General features: G+C 40.4%; 1 protein-coding gene across 4 annotated transcripts in view; it reads right to left on the bottom strand.

The window, feature by feature from the left end:
* Positions 1-17,769, bottom strand: part of ITCH (itchy E3 ubiquitin protein ligase) — a 124,212-nt gene extending 106,443 nt beyond the window's left edge. The window contains exons 1-3 of one of the 4 annotated variants that reach the window (XM_046678859.1): positions 17,630-17,769; positions 13,066-13,142; positions 4,348-4,473 (exon numbers count right to left, since the gene is read on the bottom strand). The gene's annotated coding sequence lies outside the window, so the exon portion shown is untranslated. The remainder of the gene's footprint in view (positions 1-4,347; positions 4,474-13,065; positions 13,143-17,629) is intronic. The other 3 variants (XM_046678858.1, XM_046678861.1, XM_046678860.1) reach the window with 3 other exon arrangements.
* Positions 17,770-20,243: the final 2,474 nt, after the last annotated feature.

Genomic DNA, 20,243 nt, shown 5'->3' with positions numbered 1-20,243 from the left:
GTGACAGTCTCCAAAAGACAAACCTATACGGATGGAGAACAAATCAGTGGCTGCCAGGGTTTAAGAATGAAGGGTGGGTATACCTAAATAACACAGTACAAGGGAGGATTTTGGTGTGATGGAATTGTTCTGTATCCTCATTATGCTGTTAATTACAAGAACCTATACACGTGTTAAAATTCATACAACTGTAGATCAAAAAGAAAGCCAATTTTACCATAGGATGATTTTTTAAAAGTAATATTTAAAATACTTAAATACTTATTTTATAATATTTAAGTATTTTAAAATACTTAAATATTACTTTTAAAAATATTTAAATATTACTTAAATATTATATTATAAATACAAAATATTTAAAATATATTTAAAATATTACTTTTTAAAAAAAGGCTACAAATCCTGTGTACTGGGTTGAATAGTGTCTCCCCCAAAATTTACGTCCACTTGGAACCTCAGAATGTGACCTTGTTTGTTCCTATAGGTCTCTACAACGTAATCAAGTTAAGATGAAGTCATCCTAAATTAGGGCGGACCCTGATTCAATGACTGGTGCCCCTATAAGAGGAAGAAAATTTGAACATAGAGACACGCACAGAGTAAAAATGATGTGGCGACATACAGGGAGAACACCATGTGAAGATGGAGGCAGAGACTGGAGAGATGTGTACATAAGCCAAGGAATGCCAAGGACTGCTGGCAACCATCAGAAGGTAGAGAGAAGCACGGAACAGATTCTCCCTCTGAGAGGTTCCACCCTGATAGCACCTTATTTTTGGCCTTTTGGACTTCTATACTGTGAGAGAATTAAATTCTGTTGTTTTAAACCACCCAGTGTGTGGTGATTTGTTACAGCAGTCCTAGGAAACCAATACCCCCTATGATTCTATTTATATGACATTCTAGAAAAGCCAAAACTATTGGGACAGAAAACATATCAGTGCTTCCTAGGGGATGGGGTTGGGCAGAAATAAATGACTACAAACAAAGGAGCACAAGTAAAGACTGCAAGCGTTTGTCAAAATTCAAAGACCTGTCTACCTGAAAAGGAAGAATTTTAGTATGCGTTAAGTTACATCTCAATAAACCTGATTCCAGAAAAGGAAAAAGAGTATTCCCAATGTGAATGACAAAAAAAAAAAAAAGGTGCTATTAATCTAGTTTCTACAATAACAAGAAAAAAATTGACTTTAGACCTCCTATGTATCTTGGGGAGATCTCTCCAGGACCCATTCTTCCTTTCTAGCACTTCCCTTCTACCTCCATATCTCACTGCTAGATTAACCCATCTTTTCTAATTTCCCTTTCATTTTATAATCTATCTTTCACCTCCTCTACCTCCTCCTAAGACTCAATTTTTAAAGACAATTTCAACTTTGCCTCTGTCTACAGCTTTAAAATTTGTAAGATACAGGGGCCGCCCCCGTGGCTGAGTGGTTGAGTTGGTGCGCTCTGCTTCGGTGGCCCAGGGTTTCGCTGGTTTGGATCCTGGGTGCGGACATGGCACCGCTCATCGGGCCATGCTGGGATGGCGTCCCACATGCCACAGCTGGAGGGACTCACAACCAAAAGTGTACAACTATGTACCAGAGGGCTTTGGGAGAAAAAGGAAAAATAAAATCTTTAAAAATAAATAAATTAAATAAAATAACATTTGTAAGATACAGAGATGGAGATGGATGCTTCTGCATGAATTTCCTATGAAAAATAAGCGACTTTTTACATGATTTTTAAAAAAGATTTCACAATCAAGTACAGTGCTGTGGAGTCTCTATCTTCATCTAGTAAACCGTTATGGCTTGAACCAATGAAGATATCAGTTTTAATCTAAGATCAAGTACAACATTAAAATAATCTATTACCTATTACTGTCAGAAAGAAAATTAAAATGCAGTCAATTCTCAACACTTTTATATCACTCATTTTGAATAAAGTTTACTATCACACTAGAAAAATGTGACACTGTCCAATGTAGAAAGAAGGTGCTAAAACATTGCCAGAGGTAAAAACTAACCTTAACATCTTCTTGAAAGGCAGTGGAAAGACACAGACGATTTCACGAAATTATTTCAGTAACATCTTGCCCCATAATCAATAAACAGGCAAACTACATTTCCAGTCTATTTTAAAATACGTATCCTATTTATATACAAATTATTAAAGTCACAATATTACGAAATTTGCTTATTTTATTTTCAGAAATTACATATCCAATATAATCAGTTATTTTTATAGGTCATATCTATGTTGACCTAGAAAACTTTTCAATAATTTAATATAGGTCTATATTTTCTTAAAAGTCACCAAAGACATTTCAGAAAACACACAAAACCGATAAGGAGAAAACTGCTTGTTGAAGCAGACAGTACAGAGTTCAAAGAGCTAAAGTACACAGTGGTATTCAGAGAACTAAAATCTAATGAAGAAGCTGAACTCTCAAACAGCCTTACTAAAATACAGAAGCATATATGGTAACTGTAAATACAATAAAAATAAAAAGGAGCAGTCTCCTTTGGATAGGGCCACTCAGCCATGTTTCCAAATCACTATTCAAGTGAAAGAGCTCTGTATCAAGGGATCTGCGTTGAAAAATCTGTATTCATTCATCAGCCACTAAGGTGAGGAACGGACATCGGCCTCAATCCATTTGGAAGTGAAAGTCAGAGTTGGTAATGGTTCTCATGTATGCCACACTACCCAGCTAGGTTGAAAACTAGATCCTGTTCCCTAGGGCCACAGTAGCTCAGACTAATTAGAAGGAACAACGTTTAGATCTCATTCTCCACTAATTATAGCAAGAGAGCTGACCTTGGTGTATGGGGTGCTGAAGGTACTGTCAAAGGGGACAAGAGTTCTTTGGGTTGGGTAGAAGGTAAATACTCACTTCCATAACTTAATTTCTCAACAAAAAAAGAGGGAATGAACTCAAACTCACTTATGATGGGGAAAAGTTGCTTTTCTATTTACTGGAGAAAGTTACCTTAACAGGAAGGTAGGATGTGAACCACCCTCTTTCCCCTATAACAATGACATCTTGATTTTGAACACCATGGAACGATCTCAGATCACTCCAAACTCTTCTTCTATTTTCCAACCAAATATATCAGCATGGATTCTAAAGCACATGCATAAAAAGACAATTACCGGGGCTGGCCCTGCGGCCGAGTTGTTTGCGGGCTCCACTGCAGGCGGCCCAGTGTTTCATTGGTTTGAATCCTGGGCGTGGAGATGGCACTGCTCATCAAGCCACGCTGAGGCAGCGTCCCACATGCCACAACTAGAAGGACCCACAACAAAGAATATACAACTATGTACTGGGGGCCTTTTGGGAGAAAAAGGAAAAAAAAAAAAATCTTTAAAAAAAAAAAAGAATTACCTTACTCAAAAAGAAAAACAGGAAGGTACAACTTTCAAGGTTCAATAGTATGAAAACAGTTTAAGGAAACTGGCAACAGAATCAAACTTTTAGCATTCGTTTGCTGGTTTGAACTCTGTACCCAGTATTCCAGAAGGCAATTTCTTCCCTGTTCTCTCAAACAGCTTTCTGACAAACATTTTAATATTAACTAGTATTACAAGCAGCTTCCTGGCTTTGACTGACTATTTACTGCTGGAGTTTAAAGGATCTGAGATGCCACAATAAATATAACTACTGTTGTGCTACTATAAATATTACTCTCTTTTGAAAACAATGCTTGTGTGAAATTATACAACCTAATTATATATAAAGCTGAATTTCCTAGCTCCTAAGAAACTCTTGTTTCTGTTTTTTGTTTTCATTATGAGGAAATTACCCCTGAGCTAACATCTGCCGCCAATCCTCCTCTTTTTGCTGAGGAAGACTGGCCCTGAGCTAACATCCGTGCCCATCTTCCTCCACTTTTTATATGTGGGATGCCTGCCACAGCATGGCTTGCCAAGTGGTGCCACATCTGCACCTGGGATCCGAACCAGCGAACCCCGGGCAGCCGAAGTGGAATGTGCGCACTTAACTGCTGTGCCACCAGGCCAGCCCCAAAACTCTTGTTTCTGATCATCTCTTAATATCCATGAATTCTCAAAATATAAGACCCTGATAGCCACCATCCCCATCATTCCAGCAAACCTTTTTTAGATTATTTGTTAACAACTATCAAGTAAACTAGATGTCAATACTAACAAGTTACTGAGTAATATGTATGCATACTTTATAAACAAATTCATGCATTTTTATTAAAAGAAGTAAAAGTATTGTTATTCAGATTGTACAAAAACCGAGAAAAAAAATCACAAAGAGAGAATCATTTACACCCAAAAGCCCTAAATACTGGGCGGAGGGAAGAAGGGAAAAGACAAATTACCACTTACCCATTAGGAAACAAATAGGATCAGAAAGCAGAGCCAATTCTACACTCCAATTTGGGTCTGCGGATTTTCACCTTAGTTTTCTATTCCAGGACTACCTCCTCCACTTTGACTGAATTTGAAAAGGACCTGAATAAAAATATTATTTCAAAGAAGGCAAAATACCACACACACCTTATTGGTTCTCACAGGTAAACAAATGGAAATCCAGGAAAGTTAAATGGTTTGCCCAATTAGGCAAATATTTCTCAGATATGACACCAAAAGTACCATCCATAAAAGAAAGAATTGAAAAATTAAGCCTCATCAAAATTAGGAACTTCTACTCCTCAAAAGACACTATTAAGAAAATGAAAAGACAAGCAAAAGGCTGGGAGAATATATTTGTAAAATGCCTATCCAACAAAGGACTCATATCTAGAATTTACAAAGAACTCTTACAACTTGATTATATGATAAATGACCCAATCAAAATGGATTGTCCAAGGTCAGAAGAGCAGATAGGCTAAAAATTGAGCTCTCTAGGGCCAGCTCCGTGGCTGTGTGGTTAAGTTCACGCGTTCTGCTGCGGTGGCCCAGGGTTCAGATCCTGGGCGTGGACACGGCACCGCTCATCAGGCCACCTTGAGGCGGCGTCCCACATCCCACAACTAGAAGGACGTGCAACTAGGATATACAACTGTGTACAGGGGGGATTTGGGGAGATAAAGCAGAAAAAAAAAAAAAAAAGATTGGCAACAGTTGTTAGCCCAGGTGCCAATCTTTAAAAAAAAAACAAAACTGAGCTCTCTAGCCTTGCTCAATGTTAATTTCATGATTTAAAACCATGGTTCTATAAAGGAGCCAAAAAAAATAACAGAGAAACAAACAAACAAAAAATACTTATATCATTGCTGTACTTGAACTAATTCAGTTTGGTCCTTTTCAAAATTATCAAAATATATATTGAAAGCCAGCCCTGATGGCCTAGTGGTTAAAGTTCAGCACTCACCACTTTGGCAGCCCAGGTTCGTTTCCCAGTCACAGAACCATACTACCCATCTGTCAGTTGCCATGCTGTGGTAGCAGCTCACATAGAAGAACTAGAACGACTTACAACTAGGATATACAACCATGCACTGGGGCTTTGGGGAGGGGGAAGAAAAAGGAAGATTGGCAACAGATGTTAGCTCAGGGTGAATCTCTCCCTGTGTGTGTGTATATACACATATATATACACATTCATAAAAAATATACATATTTTTTAGAATTTATATATATTTTATATATATATATCTAGGATCACTCCCAACCCCCTCTTGACAAAAACAAAAAACCCTAATGAGTAGCACAGACTCAAAATAAGAAATTCCAAATCATCACATAATAAAATCAAGTTAAGAAGTGAATCACTGAAATGATTAAAACAAATTTTTTTCCCTTCAGAATTACTAAAGGTAAAACCCTTGTTTGGATACCTCAGGCTAACTTGTATTTTCTTAGGCAAACAGTAACAAGTCCTCTAAGAGAAGAATCAAATTTCTTTCAATGAGATCTTATATTTTCCTTCTCTAAAGTGAAATTTAAAGGACACAGGGACTTCTTTGCCTAAAAGCTTAATCATCTATAAATGTTTACCTCATCAAGTAAATGGTTAAAAGAGAAGAATGGAGAAATTCAAAACTAGAGAAAAATGTAATGATGGTCCTGCCCTGACCAACCTTCACCTTTCCAGAAAGCACTACTTTTAAGCTTTTATCATCAAACATTTACTGAGGGACTATATATTGCAGAGAATGGTTCTAGCTGCTTTGTCAACAATAGATAAAGGAGGAGGAATAGCAGTAGACCCAGAAGCAGAAAACACATGGACAGCAGCCTACAAAATAATTAGGACACCAAAAAACCAAACAATCCAATTAAAAAATGGGCAAAGTACTTGAACAGACATTTCTCCAAAGAAGATATACAAATTGCCAAAAAGCACATGAAAAGATGCTCAATATCACTAATCATTAGAGAAATGTAAATCAAAATCACAATGATACCACTTTACCATGAGGATAACTTTTTTTTTTTTTTAAAGATTGGTACCTGGGCTAACAATTGTTGCCAATCTTCCTTTTTTCTTTTTTTTTTTAAGGATTGGCACCTGGGCTAACAACTGTTGCCAATCTATTTTTTTTTTGCTTTTTTCTGCTTTATCTCCCCAAACTCCCCCTGTACACAGATGTATATCTTAGTTGCCGGTCCTTCTAGTTGTGGGATGTGGGACGCCACCTCAACGTGGCCTGACAAGCGGTGCCATGTCTGCGCCCAGGATCCAAACCCTGGGCCGCTGCAGTGGAGCACACGAACTTAACCACTTGGCCACGGAGCCGGCCCCAGGATAACTCTTATTAAAAAATAAAAATAACAAATGTTGGCATAGGTGTGGAAAATTGGAACTCTTGTGCACCGCTGGTGGGAACACAAAATGGTATAACTACTGTGGAAAACAGTATGGTGGATCCTCAAAACTTTAAACATAGCATTATCACATGATCCAGCAATTCCACTTCTGGTAATATACCTAAAAGAACGTAAAGAAGGGACTTGAACAGATATTTGTACACCCACGTTCACAATATCCAAAAGGTGGAAATAACCCAAAATCTGTCTATTAACAGACGAATGGATAAACAAAATGCAGTAGACACATAAAATGGAATACTGTTCAGCCTTAAAAAGGAATGAAATTCTGACACATGCTACAACATGAACTTTGAAGACATTATGCTAAGAGAAATAAGCCAGACAATAAGAACAAATATTGTATGATTCTGCTTACATAAGGTGCCCAGAATAGTCGAATTCCACACAGAGACTGAAAGTAGTATAGTGGTTACCAGGGGCTAGGGGAGGAGGAATGGTGAGTTACTGTTTAATGGTTACAGAGTTTCAGTTTGGGATGATGAAAAAGCTCTGGAGATGCACAGTGGTGATGACTGCACAATGTGAATGTACTTAATGCCACTGAACTGAATGCTTAAAAATGGTTAAAATGGTAAATTTTATGTTATGTATATTTTCCCACAATAAGAAACAAACAAACAAAAAATAATCAGGGGGCCGGCCCAATGGCGCAGTGGTTAAGTGAACACGTTCTACATCGGTGGCCCACCGGTTTGGATCCCGGGTGCAGACGTGGCACCACTTGGCACGCCATGCTGCGGTAGGCATCCCACATATAAAATAGAGGAAGAGGGGCATGGATGTTAGCTCAGGGCCAGTCTTCCTCAGCGAAAAGAGGAGGATTGGCAGCAGTTAGCTCAGGGCTAATCTTACTCAAAAAAAAAAAAATCAGGACAGGTAAATTCATCATTTTCTGTCCCTCAGAGATGAAAACATCAATTTATATAGTAAAATCAACTAACAGGGAAGACTGAACATATGTGCTCCCTCTCTACTCCCTCCTGAAACCCCAGCAAAATGAAATTAAGGAATAAAAAAGCATAAAAAAGACAAGGGAGAGGAAATGACAGCAGATAAATATCAGCAACATTCTGGACAATGAAAAGCAGTAGTAGCTATGTTCTGAACATTTCAACATATATATAGAATATAGTTGTTTTTAATTAAGACCTATAGTAAATATCTTTCCTCCAAAAAATTCACTAACAGAAAAAGATAATCTGGGATTTCCCTTTAACTACTGACTTTCCATGGAAGCAAATGCAACTAATCCCTCTCCCGTTTTCCTTTCTTTCCCACTTCCAAATCAGATCTATAATTAAATGAACCACCTGAAAATCCCTTTTAATTTTCAGAACAAATGAACTCCCAAAACTAGGTTAGACCATGCTTCAAAAGTAAAAAAAAAAAAAAAAAAAAAGTAAATCCCTACTCTATTAAATGAGATTTAGATTTAGCTCACTTTGACCCTATTACTGCTTCTCTGTGACAGCAGCAATTTTGTGTACTTTTCAGAGGCTCAGTTCAGTATTCTCATTCATCAATGAGGGAAATGTTGCTCTATCTCAAATATTCTTAATACTCAGGCTATATCTAACATACTATTCAGCTTGCTTAAAAAGACTACTTACAACAATTACATTTTGCATTTTAGCCAACAATAAGGAATAATTTCCCTGTGTATGTCAAGAAAATTTTCATGAGAAAGTATAAACAGAACCAAAGCCTTGGTGAAAATAAAATCTTAAAAATCACTTTCTCAGGATATACAGAATAAACACATTCCATTTTTCTACAACGTTTATCAGTTTCTTTAAAAATGCTGAATCATGAATTATTGTGTCAAGTTTCTGCGGCAAAATTCTACATCTTCTCTATTATCAAACCCTTTCTCAGTGCTTCCAAACCTCGGCAAATACAAAAATTCCATGTATAAACCAAAGTCTAATGAAACTTATCAGAGGTTAACTGACATCACCAAAAATTTTGAAACTAGAAATGTGATAAGCTGTTGAACTACTTTGATTCTTCCTTTTCTTTCTATTCTACTTGTGCAAGCTGGAAAATCATAAGACTATGTATGTCATCCATCATTAAGGAGGGTGCTGGGGCTGAGTGATGAAGTAAGATCCAAAACATAAACAAAAGAGGGATAACCTGTAGACATAGTATTATCCTCACATAATCCAGTTTTTACAAAAGAACAGAGAAAAAGCTGTCAAAATTGGCCCTATTTAATGCAGGGTCCCATTGTCACAGAGTGACCCATATACAAGCTTTTGTCTCTTATATAAGCTTTTGCCCCTTCCTTTCCATTCCCACTACCCCTCCCTAGCCTGGTCTCCCTGCCTTCAGACCCTACCAACCCTAATAAATATCGTAGACCTCAATATTATCAAATAAATTTTCATAAAATACCATTTCATCCTGTCAGAAAATAGGACTTAAGGTTATCCCAAAATAAGGCTGGTTTCTTAACTTTTCCAAACTTTCTCCTATTACCAAGCCCTCTTCAGACTAATCTAAACAACTAATCTATTCACTGCACTTCCACATCTCAAGCCATTCCTGCCTCTGCACCTTTGCCCATTCTGAATTCCAGTCTTAAATAACTTCCCTCCTCCTCTCTGCCATAATAATTACTCGGCATACCCCTCATTAAGACCTAGACTTCTTTGAGGTATTGTTCGAACTGTTTTAAATCTTTATGTGGGTAAGAACTTTCTTCCCGGAGGACAGGGAACGTGGGTTATGCCGCCAAGAGTCAAGCCCCAGATCAGAGGTTGCAAAGTGGCAACCCACAAGGCAAATTCTGCCCACAGTGGTGATTCGTTTGGCCCATAGTGTTTATATTATGAATTCATAAGTTGCCAACATTTAAAAATAAAGATTTCTCAAAAAATCTGGATTTTCAGCTTCTCTTTAGAAGAAAGTTAAGATGTTCAGGCCACACTCAGTTTATGTTCCCCCTAGATCAATAGTAAGCCAACACTATTCTAAAATGGTGAATTTTACCTCAATTAAAAAAAAAAGTGAGCCAAAGCTGCTTAACAGCTGCCCCATTGGAGAGACATGAATTCTTTAGTTCACTTAAATCCCAATCTGCTCTATCATTACTTTTTAAAATGTTCATCTAGCCCTTGTAGGCATTTGAATTTACAATGCTCTCCCAAGATAAACTTACTGAATGAATTAATGAATTCAGATGATAATTTTAAGACAGACAAGGCTGGTGGTAATGATAGTGGCCACAACAATAACAATAATAGCAACTAACATCTCATGCTTATTGTGAGCCAACTACTGTTCAAGCAAAAATACATTATCTCATTTAATCCACACAACAACCCTATGGATATGCTATTACGATTACCAATTTACAGATGAGGAAACTGAGGCACAAAGAAGTTAAACAACTTGGCCAAGGTCAGAGTGCCACTCCATGGTACAGCCAAAATTCAAAATCGGACAACTTAACTCCAGTACACACTGTTAACCCCTACAATATGATTCCTTTAGACTAGCATCCCTTCCTCTGTGTCCAACTGAATTGATTCTCTGGAACAAAGAATCAAAAGACTAAATTTGAGAGCTCACTCTTTCTCTGTACAAATGACTAAGGACCAAATCAAAGTTTACCTAAATGCAGGCGGCATTTCTGGACTTTTTCCTTGTCTTAAAAGAAAAATTTGTCTCCAATTCACAGAGAAAAGGTTACGGAATCCAATTAAAAAAATATTTTCTCAGAAAGCAAGTATGTTATTAGACATTTCTGGAGTGAGGTAAGCTTAATATGCAGATGAATTCTTAGTTTAAAACTACAAAGTGATGATACATACAAAACAACTTCTTTTCTGGGTTAGACATGTATATCAATTAGGGTAAACAGTTTCCAGACTGAAAAAAACCTGCGAGTTTCTTGAAGGCAGGGACTGCTTTTTAGTCATGAATTCCTGCAATGCCTAGCACAGAGCAGCACTTAGCATATATTCAGTTATGTTAAAGGAACCAAGAAATCTGAAGTTAATATCTTAAATTGCAATGCAATCCTTATTATGGCATTTATCATCTTGCTTTTTACAATAATTACCAGTGAGTAAGTTTCTTTTCCTATCAAAAACACAAAATCCTTGAGGCAGGGGTTTTATATTAAGTAATCCTTGAGACCAACCGAAGCAAGGGCTCAATAAATGTTTGTTGAATATTACAAACTTAACATTTCTAAACTTAGGTTTCCTACAAGTCTCTCTACCAATGTTTAAAGTAGAACTTAAAATGGCTTCTCATTTAGAAAGCACTGGATATTATGAAGTCCCATTATAAGATATTTCTGAGACCAGTCTTATATTGTAATATCAACAAAGCCCTGAAAAATTAGTGAACCAGCACATGAAGCACAAAGTATAACCCAAGAGTGAGCTAGAAAGAACCTGAGAGATCATAATGTTTGATGCTTTCAATAGATAGGTGAGGAAATGGAGGCCCAGAGAGATTTAAGAAAATTGCCCAAGATCACAGAATTTAAGTAACTAGCAATACCAACGCTAGAACCCAGGTCTCCTGAACGCTGGCCCAGATTTCTTTCCACAAAGAACTACTTTGTAAGCTCAGGATGAAGTGGACACTTTAAAATTTTTTAAAGATATTTGGTATGGAGAATGATCTTTCCCAGCACATAACTTTCTGTGAGGTATTACATCACCGTTAAAGAAATGAAAGCTGCCTTGTTCCTTTACTGCAGATAATTCCATCTCCTTTTCCCCTTCTTTATTTGCTCTACATATTTTTCATTTTCATGTCTTTCCTTTCATTATCTTCTGAGAATTCTTCTATCTCTTATCTACTTTCCTTCTTATCTACTTCCTTCCCAAGTATCTCTCACAAAGCACCCCACCATCTCCTTCCTTTCCCTCCATAATTATAAAAAAGAACAGATTAAGCACACTTCTGATTGCAGCACTGGCCTGGGACACCATAATAAGCAAATCATAGCCTGGTCTCTAAGCATTTATGGGGCAATTAGTTAATAAAAATATAAACTAAACGCAAAGTCACATAAACGAATGAATAATAAACTTGATGCTTACAGTGTAGACAAGAATCTAAGTATGGATGGGACATTTATGTGAAGGGAGGTGGTTAATGACAATGACAACAAATAGCTGCAAGATTAGGGTTAAGCAAATTAAGAGGACCACTCTCTTCCTATTCAGCTTTCTCACCTACCAATTCACCTGCTCTACTTCATTCACTCCCTATTCTCAATACTGCTTGACTTTTTCTATGCTCTATTCTTTTTTTCATGTTCAATAGTTTTCCTTTTCTCTCTCCTAATCTTTTTTGTTTTGGTTTTGTTTTGTTTGAGGAAGATTAGCCCTGAGCTAACATCTGCTGCCAATCCTCCTCTTTTTTTTGCTGAGGAAGACTGGCCCTGAGGTAACATTCATGCCCATCTTCCCCTACTTTATATGTGGGACGCCTGCCACAGCAAGACTTGCCAAGCGGTGCCATGTCCGCACCCGGGATCTGAACAGGCGAACCCTGGGCCGCTGAAGCAGAACATGCGAACTTAATCACTGCACCACTGGACTGGCCCCCTCTCCTGATCTTTTAAAGTGAATCTGTCCTGTCCTCATGTATTCCTTTTCAATGTTATTGCCAACTTCTCCCACCTTGTAGATCTAGATAATGTCTTGTGAATTCATTTTTTTCTAAAGATTTAATATGTATTATTTTATTTGATCCTCACAACAATGCCAGGGAGGCAGGTAGGAATCAATAAATCTATTTTAGAAATACATAAACTGAGTCTCGGCAGAATTAAATAATTTGTCAAAAGTCACAGTTTGTCAGTGGCAAAATCAAACCAGAAACCAGACCATTTCTTTCCAAGTTTTCTATTCTTTTTCCATTGCACCATGTTGCCTTCTTTTTAATTCCTACACTTTTTAGCCATACGTATGCAAATGTGTGGACAAATATATAGAGATAAATTTTTATAAAAAAACAGCACAAGTGGGAAAAGTATGTGTATGTCTAAGGAAGCTATAAAAACAAAAAAGTCAAAGGACCCAAATTAAGAGCATAGTGTGGCTCACAGGCTAATCCTTGTAGAAGAGGTTTTGAGTTTCAGATCCAAGTGGAAACTACCTATTTCTTCAACCAACTGATGTAGCCAGCATCAACACTGCTCTCCCCCCACACCTCCCTACAACAGTTATACGACCAGGGCTCATCCTCTGCACCATTCTTGCCCCCCCAATCTCTCTCACAGGCAGGCCACCATACCTGAAGTTCTCACCGTTCGAGTCACTTCTTTGGGTTAAGGCGTTGTCTCCAGAAGGCCACTGTTAAATGCATGTTACCTGAGAGGGGAAGGAGGGTCCATTAACATATTACTCCTATGGTTAAATGCATCAGATTAGTGATGACCTTGGGAATCTGACAGCACAATGTCTTTTAAAAAGTTTCATGGGGGGGCCGGCCCCTTTGCTGAGTGGTTAAGTTCACGAGCTCCACTTCGGCAGCCCAGGGTTAGCAGGTCTGAATCCTGGGTGCAGACATGGCACCGCTCATTAAGCCATGCTGAGGCGGCATCCCTCATGCCACAACTAGAAGGACCCACAACTAGAAATACACAACTATGTACCAGAGGGCTTTGGAGAGAAAAAGGAAAAATAAAATCTTAAAAATAAATAAAAAGTTTCATGGGGATAGATTTTTTTTGATGGGGCAGGCAGAATAAGAAGGTGAGTCAGGGGGAAAATGATTCATTCATAGTATGGGGTGGTGCTCACCTGGGTATGATGGCTACATGGCAAAATGAGGATGCTCATATAAACACATACTCTGCTTTATGGGGTCACTGTAAGGACGGTCTCTACAACTTAGAAGCTCTTAGGGATAGGAAAAGAAAAAGCACACCAAGGATCTGAGTACAGTCAAAAGCAAAAGAGCTGAGCTGGCAACAGTTTTCCAAAGGCAGTGCACTACTAGACCAAAGGCGGAGTCTTCTAGTTAACTACTTCTAGTTGTGAGGCTGGTTTTCAACCCAACATTTTTAGCGAGGGCCAACTCTCAACCAGAGAATGCTGCAATTCAATTCTGCAACCCTCCTTGCTGATTTATATTGACTCAAAGCCAGTGTCATTTAGAGCCACAAAAATCAACATGCCTTTACTGAGCACATATTTTGAGCCCAGGATTTGGCTAGGTACTATAAATACATAAAAAATTAACTTTATATACTTTTGCCTTAACTCATATAAAGGAAACCAATCCCCAAAAACCAAAATTGAGAAAGGGTGAAGAACAAGAAAGGAAGTGAAAAAAAAAACAGGTGACTATTTCCTATCAGTACTAACATAAATTTTTTAAGCCAGAATGAATACAACAAAACTCACTTACAGGCCAAAGTTCCTTGCTAAACTCTTGCCTAAGTAGTCAAGAGGCACAGGCTAGATATATCTTTTTTTTTCTTTTGATAAAATATCAAAAGCTCTTTAGTAGCACACATTCATCTTGGTACACTGGAGAATAACAGAGTAAGAGTTACAAAACTTGGTTCTAGTTCTACCTCTGATTCTTAACTGATTTTAGGTAAATTATTTAACCTGCTTAGGACTTTGTTTTAAAAAGAAAACTAAGAAGTTGGACTAGTCTTAGAATAGTATATACCTGGCACATATACCACCCACTAGATAACTGTATCCACAGGAGGCATCACTAATCAATCGCAAGCCACCTTCCCAGAGAACCCATATGACCAAAATCCTTCTCCCCACAGTAATTCTGGCAGCAGCTACTTCAAAGAAGAATTGGCCCATAAACCATATTCGCCACTGTGCACTAGATAATCTCTGCAATCTCTTCCAACTCAAAAATTCTAATACCAAGTTCCTGAGGGTGGGAGAAAAACTTCCAACCAGCTTAGATCAATGTTGATAGTCGTAAATTTCAGTCTAATCTCCAAATTTTCCTCCAAACTGCACCCAATCTGGTTCTTCTTAATTTTTCAAAGAAGCTAATGAACACACTGATACCATTAACATATATAACCTGGCAATATAATTCAGGTTTGCTACTAAGTTCTTTTGACAGACTGGCCCTAAAAAATCCTCATCCAAAAATATGGTAACAATATTGCACTAGTAAAGAACTAAACCCAAACCCTTGATCATCCCCACAGCCTCTGTCCAAGGTGAAACCTTTTCACTTCTCACCTAGACCTCAGCAATAGCACCCTTTCACTCTTATCACTAGAGCAATCTTTCTAAAACACACATGTACTCATACCACTTCCCTGTTTAAAAATATGTATCTATTGCTAACAACATAAAACTCAAGCTTTTTAGCATTAACTTAGAAATGTTCATATAGTTGCTTCCTTTGACCCTTCTGGCCTCCTGTCTCATCTGCTCTCCTTCCCCATCCCACTTCCCTGCTCTCTAAACACTCTTTCTTCCACAAACCTCTGCATTTATACACAGCATTAAGGCTTTTCCTTTGTCTGCCTTGTCCTTCCCTTTCCCCAACCGTATCACTCCTACTCATCATCTAAGACCCAACTGAGGTCCGGGGCAGACCCTGCCTCCATCTCTGGCCAACCCCCAGATAGAACTGGTCACTTCCGTTTCTGTCTCAAAGTTTTTTGAACTGTCCTGAGTATGTCCACAGTATTGTTTGCCTCAGTGGTTCCCAACACCATCAGAATTTCCTGAGGCATGTTTTAAAAATAAATTCTTCAGTGGCTGGCCAGGTGGTGTGGTGGTGAAGTCCCACTTCAGTGGCCAGGGATTCACAGGTTCAGATCTGGGCATGGACCTACATGCCATTCATCAAGCCATGCTGTGGCAGTGTCCCACATACAACACAGAGGAAGACTGGCATATCTTCCTTCTGAGATTAGGCTCGGCAAACAACCTTCCTCAAGCAAAAAGAGCAAGACTGACAACCAATGTTAGCTCAGGGCTAACCTTTCTCATCAATCAATCCATTCTTCAGGGCCAACCCAGGCATAACGAATCAATCTCAGGAGATGAGATCCTGGAATTTCTACTTTTAAAAAGCTTCCCTAGGGGCCGACCCGGTGGCCCAGCGGTGAAGTGCGCACGTTCAGCTTCTCGGTGTCCTGAGGTTCGCCAGCCGGGATCCCGGTGTGGACATGGTACCGCTTGGCATGCCATGCTGTGGTAGGCGTTCCACATATAAAGTAGAGGAAGATGGGTACCAATGTTAGCTCAGGGCCAGGCTTCCTCAGCAAAAAAGAGGACTGGCAGTAGTTAGTAAGTTCAGGGCTACCCGTCAAAAAAAAAAAAAAAAAAAAAGCTTCCCTAATTATTCTAATGGTCAAATTGGGGGACTATTGGTTTGTCTGTCTCTTCTAATAGGTGTAAAGATGTGTTTTTTAAAAGAATGTAGAAATGATTTACTCTAGAATACAGTGAAGAAGTATTCTGCACTTGCTTTTTATTTATCATAATCCTTGTTGCTCTGACTCATAGACTGAAAATGAAAGAATTCCTTTTGGACTCACACCCAAAAAACTTAAGTCACTGTTCAAAAAAGCAGTTGAATTTCCACCTTCATTTCTAAATCTTAAAAATGAAGTAATTGAACCCTGAGTAAACCTGTGAAAACACAGTGCGGGCTCTCAACAGAACTGCCACGAGAACTTCATTTCAGCTGAGAAACAAATCCCTTGCCGATTTTGAGAGCGGAAATACAGCGTCTTTACGAACTTCCTTAAAATCGAATTATATTAGGAATAGATGCGGGAGAACCCAGCTGAGTGCAATGGCTGGCTCCAGCGTCTCATTAATTTTCAAAGAAAAACCCCATTCTTTCTTTCTCACCCCTCACTCCCCCCCAAAAGTATACTGAAGCTGTAGAATAACGGCAGAAAATGTAACAAGATTAAGATACAAATGTAACCAGGAAAACAAGTTGTGTTGTTACTGGGGAATCCTGAATTTCAAGCGGTTTGCAAGTTTACCTGGTTACATCTCGGACGAACTTTAGGCCCAAAGTCTACTTCGGGCGCACAGTCTGTTTCTCTCTCTCTTTAACTCGCTGCCCAGAAATAATTCTGAAAACCTGTGGTCCCTACTAAGTTATGTCCTCATCATGTTTCGACCCTTAGAATACGTTCACAGCTACTTTTTTCTTTTCTCTGCTAAAGAAAAGGACACTCTCAGGAAGGAGGAGGACAGTGACAGCTCCACGTCTGCAAAACTCGGCGCCGGCGGGGCCGCGGCGGCGGGAGCCGAGCAGGGCGCCCGGGCCGGGACCACCACGCTGGGGGACAATGGAGGGAGGAGGGGACTGGAAGAGGGCAGGGGAAGTAGCCGCTGTGCTGGGCCCCCATCGCAACTAGGGGTTCCAAAGTCTCGAGAAGGCCAGCCGGGCGGCAGGTGGGCCCGGCCGCCGCCCCTCACAAGGCCACGTCGCCCGCGCCGGCCTCTGCCGCCGGGCCCCGCGCGTAGGCCGGACCGGGCCGCGGCAGAGCGGCCCTCGGGCGGGGCGGAGGGGCGAGCGGCCGGCCCCTGCCGGCTCCCACCGCGGCCCAGCCGTCCCACAACTCGGCGCTGGCGAGGTGAGGGCCTCCGGACGCCTCAGCCCGACAGTGGCCACTCGGCGCGTCCGGCCGTCCCAACCCCCGCCCGGCCGGGCCATCAGCCCGAGCTCCTCGCGCCCCCCACGGGAACCGGCTCTGAGGGGAGAGGGAGCACCCAAGGTTCTGAGGGCCCAGGCTCGCGCGCCGCACTCCTCCATCCCTCGTTCTCCTCGGACTCTCTTGTCCGAGAAACCCTCTCTCCCCAGAAATGCCCCCAGTCCGCCTGCGGATGTTTACCGGGACGCGGGGCGGCGGCGACTCTTCAGTCCCTCGACTAAGATGGCAGCCGGTCCCGAGCCCCGACCACAAGCGACCGGAGCCAGTAGGCGGCCAACGCGCAGGCGCCTCCGCCTCGGGAGCTACCCGGACTCCAAGCCCCAGAAGCCTTCACGCACTAACCGGCCTCCAGCCCGAAGAGCTGGCACGGGCTGGTGAGCGCAGATAACCCAGAGTTTCCTCGACCCCAAGTAGGAGGAGCTCTTGAATGGCTCCCAGCACTTCTAGGCGTTTTTTTTTTTTAAACTCTCCCCGCCCCCCCGCCACACCCCAAGAACGTCTCAAGACTGTAGCTGTGGTTCCCAAACTCTAGCGTACATCAGAATCACCTGAAAGGCTTGTTAAAACTTAGACTGCTGGGCCCCAGCCCCAGAGTTTCTAATTTAGCCGATCTGGGATCTGGCATCTAATAATTTACATTTCTAACAAACTCTGGTGCGCTGCTTGTGGGGGATCACACTTTGAGAACCACTAGATTATAGCTTTGTCCTTAAGAAAGTGCACTCGGGAGTTACATTGATTGCGTTCAAATATGCCTTTTAACAGAGTGTGTTTAGGGATGATGAAAATAGCTACGCGTAATTGGTGCCATCATGGCAGGTGTTCAAAGTAGCTGATCAAGAAACTTCTTTAATCCTCACAACAAACTTATGAGGGAAGCGCCCTCATTATCCTCACTCTACAGATGCATAAACCAAGTCACAAGCTGGATAAGAACCCAGGCTGTCTGGCTTCAGAGTCCATCCTCCTAACTTCCTTCATGAGTTGTTTATGAGAATAAGTAGGCTGTGTAAGTAGACTTAGAGGAACAACTAAGTGCTTAGTAATTAGTGACCTTTGCCATTATTGTTTAGCCTGTTTCCTCCTAGTGAAAATAATGTTCTACTATCTAGAAAATCACTTACACTTTTAAAAGTACTTTCAGTTCCTCCATGTCAATGTTTCCTGCAACATGTCTTAGGGGAGCTTGTTAAAGATACAGATTCCTGGATACAGCTCTTGTTAAAGATACAGATACAGTATCCTGTATTCTTGGCTACAGATTCCTGGGTAGAGGAGCCCTACCCATTCAGATTATCTAGGGAAGTAGTTCTCAAACTTTAGTGCCATCAGAATCACCTGGGGGATTTGTTAAACCTTAGATTGCTGAACCTCACCCCCAGAATTTCCAATTCTGTGGGTCTGAGATGGGGCCTAAGAATTTGCATTTTTAACCACAAACCACACTTGGAGAGTCACTGCTGTAGGGCAGTGTTTCTCAAACTTTTCTCTTTATTATCATTTCTCTAAGGAACATTTTTAGACGTTTTTTCTCTGATCATTCCACCCATGATATTTTAATATCACAAATATACTGTATATTTACATACTATATGTATATCTGTGTTTTTATATAAAAAAGTAAAAAAATTTCCTTCTCCACCCCTAACTAGTTTTTGTTCCACTAAGAATGTATGGAGGGGACGGCCATGCCAAGTGGTTAAGCTCACAGTGATCCACTTCTGCACCTAGGGTTTCGCCAGTTCCCATCCCATGTGCAGATATGTCACAGTTCATCGAGCTGTGCTGAGGCAGTGTCCCACATAGCACAACCAGAAGGACCTACAACTAGAATATACAACTATGTATTGGGAGGCTTTGGGGAGAAGAAGAAAAAAAAAGAAGATTGGCAACAGATGTTAGCTCAGGTGCCAATCTTTAAAAAAAAGAAAAAAAGAATGTACGGGGCAGGCTGACCCAGTGGTGTAGTGGTTCGGTTCCTACACTCCATTTTGGCGGCGTGGGGTTTGCAGGTTCCCATCCTGGGCATGGACCTAGTAGTGCTCATGGAGCCACACTGTGGCAGCGTCCCACATAAAGTGGAGGAAGATTGACATAGATGTTAGCTCAGGACCAATCTTCCTCACACACAAAAAAGAAAGAATGTATGGGGCCAGCCCCAGTGGCCTAGTTATTAAATTCAGCATGCTCTGCTTTGGCAGCCCAGGTTCAGTTCCAGGGCACAGTCCTACACTGCTCTGTTAGTAGCCATGCTGTGCTAGTGGCCCACATACTGAAAAATAGAGGAACACTGGCATGGATATTAGCTCAATATCAATCTTCCTGAGCAAAACAAAACATGAATTTATGCTCTGGGGAATGTGGGTTTTTAAACTAGTGCCCTAGGTGATTCTTGTCACCAGGCAAGTTTGGGAAATAGTGTCTCTTTAAGGTATAAGGTATTTTTATGACTATTATACAGACAAAGAAATGAGTCTCAGTGAGATGACTAGTCCAAGATCACTCAGCCAGGAACCAGGGATCCAACCAAAGTCCTCTGGCTCCAGATTCTGTCTTCATCTACAATTTTTTAAATTATATCATGTTAGGCAAAACTAATCTATGGTGTTCGAAGTCAGGATAGAGGTTCCCTTTGCAGGGGGATAGTACCAAGGAGACACAAAGGGGCTTCTCAGGGCTGGTAATAATGTTCCATGTCTTGATCTGGGTACTGCTACACAGGCGTGTTCACTTTGTGAAAATTCATGAAGCTGTATACTTATGATTTGTGTATCTTTCTGTATTTATATGTCAA

This window comes from Equus quagga, chromosome 12, assembly GCF_021613505.1.
Source record: "Equus quagga isolate Etosha38 chromosome 12, UCLA_HA_Equagga_1.0, whole genome shotgun sequence".
Classification (NCBI taxonomy): Eukaryota; Metazoa; Chordata; class Mammalia; order Perissodactyla; family Equidae; genus Equus; species Equus quagga.
Note: the sequence above shows the minus strand (reverse complement) of the source record. Positions and strands in the feature narration are given on the sequence as shown.